This window comes from Triturus cristatus, chromosome 6, assembly GCF_964204655.1.
Source record: "Triturus cristatus chromosome 6, aTriCri1.1, whole genome shotgun sequence".
Classification (NCBI taxonomy): domain Eukaryota; kingdom Metazoa; phylum Chordata; class Amphibia; order Caudata; family Salamandridae; genus Triturus; species Triturus cristatus.
In genome coordinates, this window is record NC_140589.1 from 763,516,633 (window position 1) to 763,524,933 (window position 8,301).

Here is an 8,301-nt window from a genome sequence, read left to right on the forward strand (position 1 = left end):
AGCCGACGCAGGAAAATGGCCCGAACACCGTAATTGAAATCCGTAGGAGGGTGGAGGAGGCAGCAACAGCCAGCGAGAGAGTTTGACAAACATGCGCAGGGTATTAAAAATGCAAAAATAGACGTTATTGGTAGAACGTATCATACTGTGATTTAGAAACTGCTAAAATGCTGAAGTTTGGCACCAAGCAAGAGACTAGGACAGTTTTCCCCCCCAAGCCCTTAATTAAGGCATGCAATCAGTTTCTCAAGGGCTACAAGTTTTTGTTACGAGGCAGAACTCCGCTGAGGAAGATCACGTGGTTTGTCGTGGTCCACAGAGTGAACAAACAAAAAGGTTGAGATGTTTTGGTGAGAACCCAAAAAACAACCTATTTAATAATTCCACTGCCTAGCCCCCTAAGCCTACTTGCGGGGAGGGGACAGGCGGGGGGTGTGGGGGTTTTGGTGGGCGCGAAGGGTTAGACAAAGAGTTGTAATTAACTCACTTGTCGATCTGGGGGCTGGCATGATGCAGGAAGTTGGACTGTAACTGAAACAAGCAGGAGGGAGGAGCCAGCAGCTACAGCCCAGGAAGCGAGCATACGTATGAAGAGCAGCTGTTCCAAAAAAATGTATTAAAGCCATTGAAGGGAAAGTGCGGCATGGGGCATTTTATTAAAAAAAAAAAAAACTCAGTTAAGGTAAATATGGCAAGCCGCATATAAAGAAAGGCTCACGGTCACCATGAAACAAAGTGCAGGTAAAAAAAAAAAAGCAGTTGAGGGAGGGAGCATATTTTAGACACAAAGCGCAGCGTCCATATCAGGCACACGGTGTCATAAAGCAAGTAATTCAAAAGTGTGGAGCACGGCGACCAGCAGTGAAGCAGCATAGCCCGTGCAGGAGTGTCACGCTGTGCAAAAAGAAAGAAGGCATGTGGTTGCAGTGAAAAGAAAAACAAGCACTCGTGCTGGCATCCACCTTGCGGGAGCGAGCACGCCGCTGCTCGCTCCGGCAAGGTGGATGCCAGCACAAGCACGAGTGCTTGAAAAGAGCTGACCGATTCCTAAAGGTCACTCTTAGATCAACGCTGCGCGCTACGCTCTAGGCAAGACCTAAAAAGGATGAACTTAGTACTGCTAAAAGATATACAATAAACAGAGTATCGGTCCAGAGCAAAAAACAATTTAGCATTCACAATTAAACAATATCAGGTCAGTACTCCCACCATCATCGTGGGTTATAGCGTCCGGACGGACGCTAAAACCCACGATGATGGCAAGAGTACTCTCCATTTCCTGAATTCATTTTATTTATACTCTTCTGGAACCATATTACAAGTCCGATTGAGCCCTGAGGAAGTCAGCGGGTGAATCTCCCCGAGACGAAACACGTGTCGGCTACTGTCTACATTTGGCGAGGTCATCTATACATTTGGCGAGGTCATCTATACCAACCTATTTATTGTGAAATTTATGTACACTTCTGATAAAGGAAAATAAGAAAAGAAAATTTCTGATATGGTTTAATTGTGAATGTTAAATGGTTTTTTGCTCGGGAACGATACTCTGTTTATTGTATATCCGCTGTGTCCCCCTGGCCACAGAGGTTCTTTTGGGACGTGGGTGGCTGTTCCCTTTTCGTTCCCCAGAGCACTTTGGAGAGAATTCTGTTCATATTATTAGCTAAACATTGGCTTTGTGCAAGGTGTAACCTAGCCACGCTTCTGAGAATATTATACTTCTAAAAGATCACTGACTGAATCATGCACTAAAAAGGAAGAAAATATTGGACTACTTAACTGGGTTAGACTGAATCGGCTCTCATTTGGGAATCACACTACCTAACTGAGGAGTTAAGGAAAATAAGGAGTGTGTGAGAGATTAAAAAAGCTTGGGTCACATGAAGGTGACAGATTAAAATCCTCCGTGAAAAAGTTCCAGTATCAGGGTGCATCTAAGTATCCCCCTTTCACTTTGCAAGACACCAAACAACAAAATAACACCTACCTCTCCCAATGTAAGTCCAGTGTCACCATCCAGCCCGGACTGGCCTCTAAGCACAGCAAAACTGCAGGGTCTCATGGAAACTAGACATTGCCCCTCTGTGCCACATAGACAGCAGGTCCAGTGACCAGTCAGTCAGCTCCTACCAGGAAGGCATGTACACCCACAAACCTAAGGACCGTTCCTACACCACTATCTTTCCCACTACCATCAGACTGCCAGGTGTATTTACTCCCGAAGGAGGACACTCCCAGGTCAAAACAACTGACTCCAGGGGCCTGGTATCTCCCAAAAAGCCCTCAGTAGGGTACAAGCTCTTGATTTATATCTATATTAACAGCAAGATATGGCTTACTGTCCATGGCACACTGAAATCCAAGCACAAGTTTTCTTGGGCTTGCATGGGTTGTGATAAAATCTCTTAAGAGGTTTTTGCAGGGAGGCATGCCTATAAGCGCCTGTGAGCAGACAGGTGAGGGTTCCATCTACCACATCAAAAGTAGGATAAAGTTCGCTGTTGCGATAGACTAGTCAGTGTTCCAGTTGATGAGGAGAAATAGCATAACTCTCCCCTCCTCCACCACCCCCTAACCTCCATTCACCATACACCATGGAATGGTTAGATAATTTACTTCCATTCAGTTTTAATGAATGAAAAGCACGGTTAGGGTTAACCAAACTGAAGATGCCAGATACTCTCCTGTGGTAACCTCAAATTATATACTTTTGATCAGCAGACGAGTGCTGGTGCGAAATCTAATACAATCCTCATTAGCTAATCTTTCTCAATTCTCACAATGGACCGACAGATCTCCCTTAAAGTAGAAGGCCTTGCTGTGAAAAGAACTCATTATTTGTGCGCTCTCCTATCCTCTCTCTCCCAGGTAAAATACATTATATATCAAGAATTATACAAGCAAAACCTTCCAAAACTATTGCAATCTATGTGCAACAAAATCAGACCCGTTTTTAAATTAATGTCACTTATTTTGAAACGGAAGTGCAACAGGCCTTTCACTGCAGACCTGGAGTATCAACCTCAAGACATATGCCGCATTGGTAACTTCAAGGGATTCCTTTTATACATTAGCCATTAAATATGCAATCATTTCAATCCAAGGATAGAAAAGCGAATGATTTCCCCCAAGAGATGACCCAGTGTCCGCTAAAATTAATAAAAACTTAACACTGAACGATAAACATTTAGGTATTATGTAGACATACCAACCAATACTCTTTATCCATAGAAATGTGCGGACATCTACAGAGACCACTATTCACTTGCTACTTAACAGTGGTCAACAAATGTCCAGTTTCAAACCCTGCCACGCCATTGGAAGTAGACAGATGCAACAGCACCAATCTTTTCTGAAAATGCAAGTCCTACATGACCTGGTGTAGGCAGGGTTTGGATTAGATAGGGCAGATATAGTCTGTGTGGATATTAGTGCTGGATCATCAAAGGTAAACAGTTGACTAGGATAGTACCATGGGCTTAGTTTATCTACCCTTAGATGCCTTTGGTACAATCCATTACCCAGTTTTATTCAAATGAGTTCATGACCTAGGGATTTATAGGTGAGCTCTCCAAAGGATAAAGTCGTTCTTGACAGTGAGCTCCCAATATATCTTGATCTGCCTTTTAAGTCAGCTTTTCTGAATCTGAAATGTGGGGCATCTCAAGGCCTGGCTTTCTTCAACCTTCCCATTTGCACTATGCAATGCCCTCCTGAGACTAGACAACCCCACAGCCCCCCCCACCCCCCATCCAGGTTCATACCTTTGCACCTCTTTAGCCTGCTTCAGCTTTTTTTTTCTTCAAAATATTTTTTTATATAAAGTTGTAGACCGCATTCTCCTACAACTGAAGCCTTCACCCCGACAAGTCTATTTACCAAATTAATGATGGGCCTCTAGAACAGACTCAAGCCTATAAAATCCAAAAAGGCAGGTTATTTTAGTCAGGGTTCAACAGACGAGTAATCTAGTAGAGCTCTGATCTTTGATTTCCACTCCAGCCCTGTGACTTAACTGTTTGTGAACCACATGGGAGTTTATACGCTTTCTGAACACCATTACCTACACAAATAGCTATTGCGGTTAAGCTTGGCTTTTAAAGTGCAAGAGCAGTTAAATCAGATTCCCTACCTTCCTCTTCAATACTGAATAGAAGTTAACAGTTTTGGTGCAGTTTAACCCCTTTAACTCCGACAGCCGCACACCATCCCCAGCATTGGAAAGGAACCTCAGGTGCTTGCACTGGAGAATTTCTCAAATTTTTTTGAAAGGGCTGAGAGTTGCAAAATTACTTCCACGCCAGCTCCCGCCCCCCACACATCTGTGATGTCGGTGGCAAAGCGAGGTGTGCTGACGTAACAGGTTTCCCGCCGGAGCAGCGAAAGCAGCAAGGTGAATGCTCTCTCCCACTCCAGGGTGGGTGGGGGGTCACCTAAATATGGCTCCCAATAGTCAACTCCCATTGCCCTTGGTTTGATCAGTTTCTATCGGGGGCACTAGGCTAAGCCACTCAAGCAGGGCAGCATTTTTGTCAGCACAGATGGAGTAATGCATGGTGGTAGGAATTTTGTAGATCCCGGCTGATCCTGGAAGTTTCCATCACAGAAACGTAAGGAAAATGTGTCCTATCAGGCAAAGTTCGAGGTTTTAACACATGGCACACCACCCTGGACTCCCTTGGTTGTCTAGTTTTCAAAGGTGTCTGTGGTTCAAGGGTTTGCATAGGTGGCACCTCAGCACGGCTACAAATACCGCAGCTACCCAAATTCCTTCTCTCTCAACATAGCGCTTTAGGGCCGTTTGGGTCATGGAATTTTTGGCCCATCCACACAAGTGGAGTACCGTTCTTAGAGGGAAACGTGTGGGAACTCAGGGTGGTAGTAAATGTGTGCCTCCCTGCAGAGTCCAGAACTTTGTCAAAGAAATGTGAGGAAAATGTGTTTCTTGACAAAGTTTGACGTTTGCAAACACTTCAGGGTTATATGACGTGGTGAGAGCTACACAAGTCACGCACCACTAAACTCCCTGGTTATCCAGTTTTTAAAACGTGCAGGTTTGCCTAGGTGCCGGCTGAACTACGGTCTAAAAACCTAAAATCCTACGGTCCAAAGTCCAGAAAGGGTTCGTTTTGAGTGGGAAAATGTGCTGTATCCACATTGCGTTTTGGGCAATTTCCTGACACAAGCACCAGGCTAACCCAAACAAGCGAGGTGCCATTTTATCAGGAGATTTGGGGGAATGCTGGGTGGAAGGAGGTTTGTGGCCCCCGCAGATTTCAGAACTTTTCGTTATAGAAATATGAGGAAAATAAGTTTTTAATCAAAATTTGAAGATTGCAAGGGATTATGGGCGGTGTAAACAGATAAGAGCAACGTAAATCACCCCATCTTGGAATCCCTTACACACATTGGAAAAAGAATAAGGGTAAGTTTTCAGTGGAAAAATGTTAAGAGTCTATACTGTGTTTTGGCCCGTTTCCTGTCGTAGGCCTATCCACACAAGTGAGGTACCATTTTCATCGGAGGACGCATGGGAGCACGGAATACTTGAACATTTGTTATTAACAATTGGATTTCGCTGCATTTGTGCCTTCCAAATGCAAGCCAGTGTACAAGAAAAAATAAAATTCTGTTAAATACTCTAAATCGTTTGCTAAGTGCAGGTACCCACAAATTCAGAGATGTGTAAATAATTACTGCTGCTAAATTTCATATCTTGTGTCCATTTCAGAAATACATATGTTTCCTTAACACCTGTTTTCACCATATGAATTGGTGTACACATTGGAAACCATTGTATGGTGCAGCTCAGTTGTTGGCTTCGGGTACCTTAGGTTCTCGGAGAATGTACAAACCCTATACATCCCCACAACTAGAAGGGTCTAGCGGACATAATGATATATTGCGATTGTAAATCATTCATTATGATAAAAAGTTACAGTTGAAAACATTAGCACAAATGCCCGTTTTTTCCCTACTCTCTCAATATTCATTTCAACAGTTTGTTTCTTTGGGAAAACCTTGAGGGATCTACAGATATGACCTCTTGCTGAAGTCCTAATTTTGTCTACTTTCCAGAAACCTATAGATTTCCTGGATCACCAATAAATTTCACACCAGTTTCCATCACAACCTGGAAGTATATAGAGAGGATAAAAAATAAAAAAAATAAATGGGCTTCCGCTTTGAAAAATGCCCAAACTGTGGTAAAAAATTTTTATTTTATTTTTAATTCGGCTGTTCATGTTTCTGAATGCTGGGAAGATAGTGACTTTTACACAGCAAACCCTTTGTCGGTGCCATTTTCAGAGGGGACAAAAAAACCACTTTTATACAGACCACTTTTTAACTATTTTCCTCCCAAACCTCAAAATTTAGCTATATTTTGTTTTCTCTGTCCCCTCCAGAGGAATCCAAACCTTGGGTACCTTTAGAATTCCCACGATGATGAAAAAAACATATAAGACGCAAATTTGGTGTGGACATCTTAGGTCCACAAACACCTATTGAGCGCCAGCACGAACTACCCCCAAACAGCAAAAAAAAAGGGATCAGCACACGGTGCAGCAGTTAAGGGGGTAAACCTTACTGCTCAACCAGTCTACTTGATGCCACACCTCCCTTGTAGATATAACTGTACCTCCCAGATCACCTGAGAAATGTGTCCTCTTAATATTTGGAGAGCACCAACAAGTAAACAATGATTTTCAACTGACGTGTCAGCTACCGATAATCATCTTTCTTTTAGAAGTATTCAACATCTGCAGCGGTCATTTAGGGAAGCAACCTGGCAGTTTCTCGAACTATCTACTGCAACTGAGATCCTAGTCAGTCACAACACTACCTGACCACAGCAATGACGATTGTATGATCAACGAAACCAAAAAATAAAAATGATAGCATACCATAAACAGCTACGACTTTAGTTCCAAACAAAAAGGTCCAAAGAGCAGTATATTAATTTCAAGAGGTATTGTGTACGGTCGCCCATTATGCTGTAAAACTGTCAATTGTGCTTTCCCAATACTGCTATATTAATGATTGGTAAAATGTCTGGATATGTCGAATTTAAGTCCATCGTGTGACAGCTTTCACTACAACAGAGCAAATGATTGTGACACGACCCAAAACACCCATACGTACTAAACACACCTACTCTGCCTACAATCGTTGATTAAAAATTCAACTACAATACAAGAAGTCATTCAAAGTAAATTAGCCATGTTTTAAATAAAAATATAAATTGTCTGCCAGTCTAGAGAAAGCACAATTTACAGCTGCAGCACAGGCTTATGGCGTCTATACTAGTTTCATTTGAAATTGTGTGACACTGAAACGGGCACTTAATACAGAAAAACAGTCAATACATTGTTAACAAATTGAGCGTTTCAGGGAGGTTGTTAGCACAGGTTAAGGACAAACAACCACTTGAACAGATGAGGATTACTTAATTTTATTTCAGGTTTGTTCAAATTTATGTACAAAAACATGTAATCTGGATTGCTTTAATGAAATATGTTCCTTTAAAATATCTCAAAATGTTTAATATTAGTCTGGAGTTTTAAACCTAAAGTGTAGACGACATCCTGCTGCGTTCATTGCTTATTTAGGCTACTTTTCAACATGTAATCACCAGCCATCAACACTACCTCATGTTAACACCACCCGTTCAACACGTTGCACCCACCAATGAACAGATGGATCCATACACGCTCAAACACCTCATCGAGTGAGTCTTACATTTTCATATTCAGTAAATTACTGAGGAAAAATGAGGCATTTGGAGCAGAGTATTTGCACCCTCCCCGCCCAAAAAAACCCACAAGCCATTCAAAAGTGGAGTAACGGAGCACGTACAGTGGACTCCATAATTCAAATTACATGCCTTCAAGAACCAACCCACACCGTACATAGTCACGAAAGGCCTAAATTAACGGCAAAGTGTGGACCTGTGAATGATTAAGCTTAATTTAGGAGGAGGGAAACCATTCCCAATTAATTTCTGCAGAAATAAAAAGAAGGCCCTATTTTAGCCTGAGCAGAAACCAGGTTTGCTTCGTATTATTAGCACCAAAAAGGTTTAAATTGCATTGTAAAAGTAGAGATCATTGTTAGGAGCAGCACCATCTATGCCACATGGATGATTTATAACAGTTTGCTTTCTCTGCGCTCCAATTAATTGCAGAGTGAGGGGTGAGTTGGGGGTGAGCTGGAAGGCCTTAAGATAAGTCTGCTCAAAGCAAATACCAGGCAGCCGAGAAGGCAATGTAGCAGTACTCACTGTATTTTCAAACACTC

At 42.4% G+C, this 8,301-nt stretch overlaps 1 protein-coding gene across 1 annotated transcript in view; it reads right to left on the reverse strand.

Annotated features, from left to right (window-relative positions):
* Positions 1-7,440: 7,440 nt before the first annotated feature.
* Positions 7,441-8,301, reverse strand: part of NUS1 (NUS1 dehydrodolichyl diphosphate synthase subunit) — a 72,926-nt gene continuing 72,065 nt past the window's right edge. Inside the window, exon 5 of the mRNA XM_085611291.1 lies at positions 7,441-8,301. This exon is cut by the window's right edge and continues 1,863 nt beyond it. The gene's annotated coding sequence lies outside the window, so the exon portion shown is untranslated.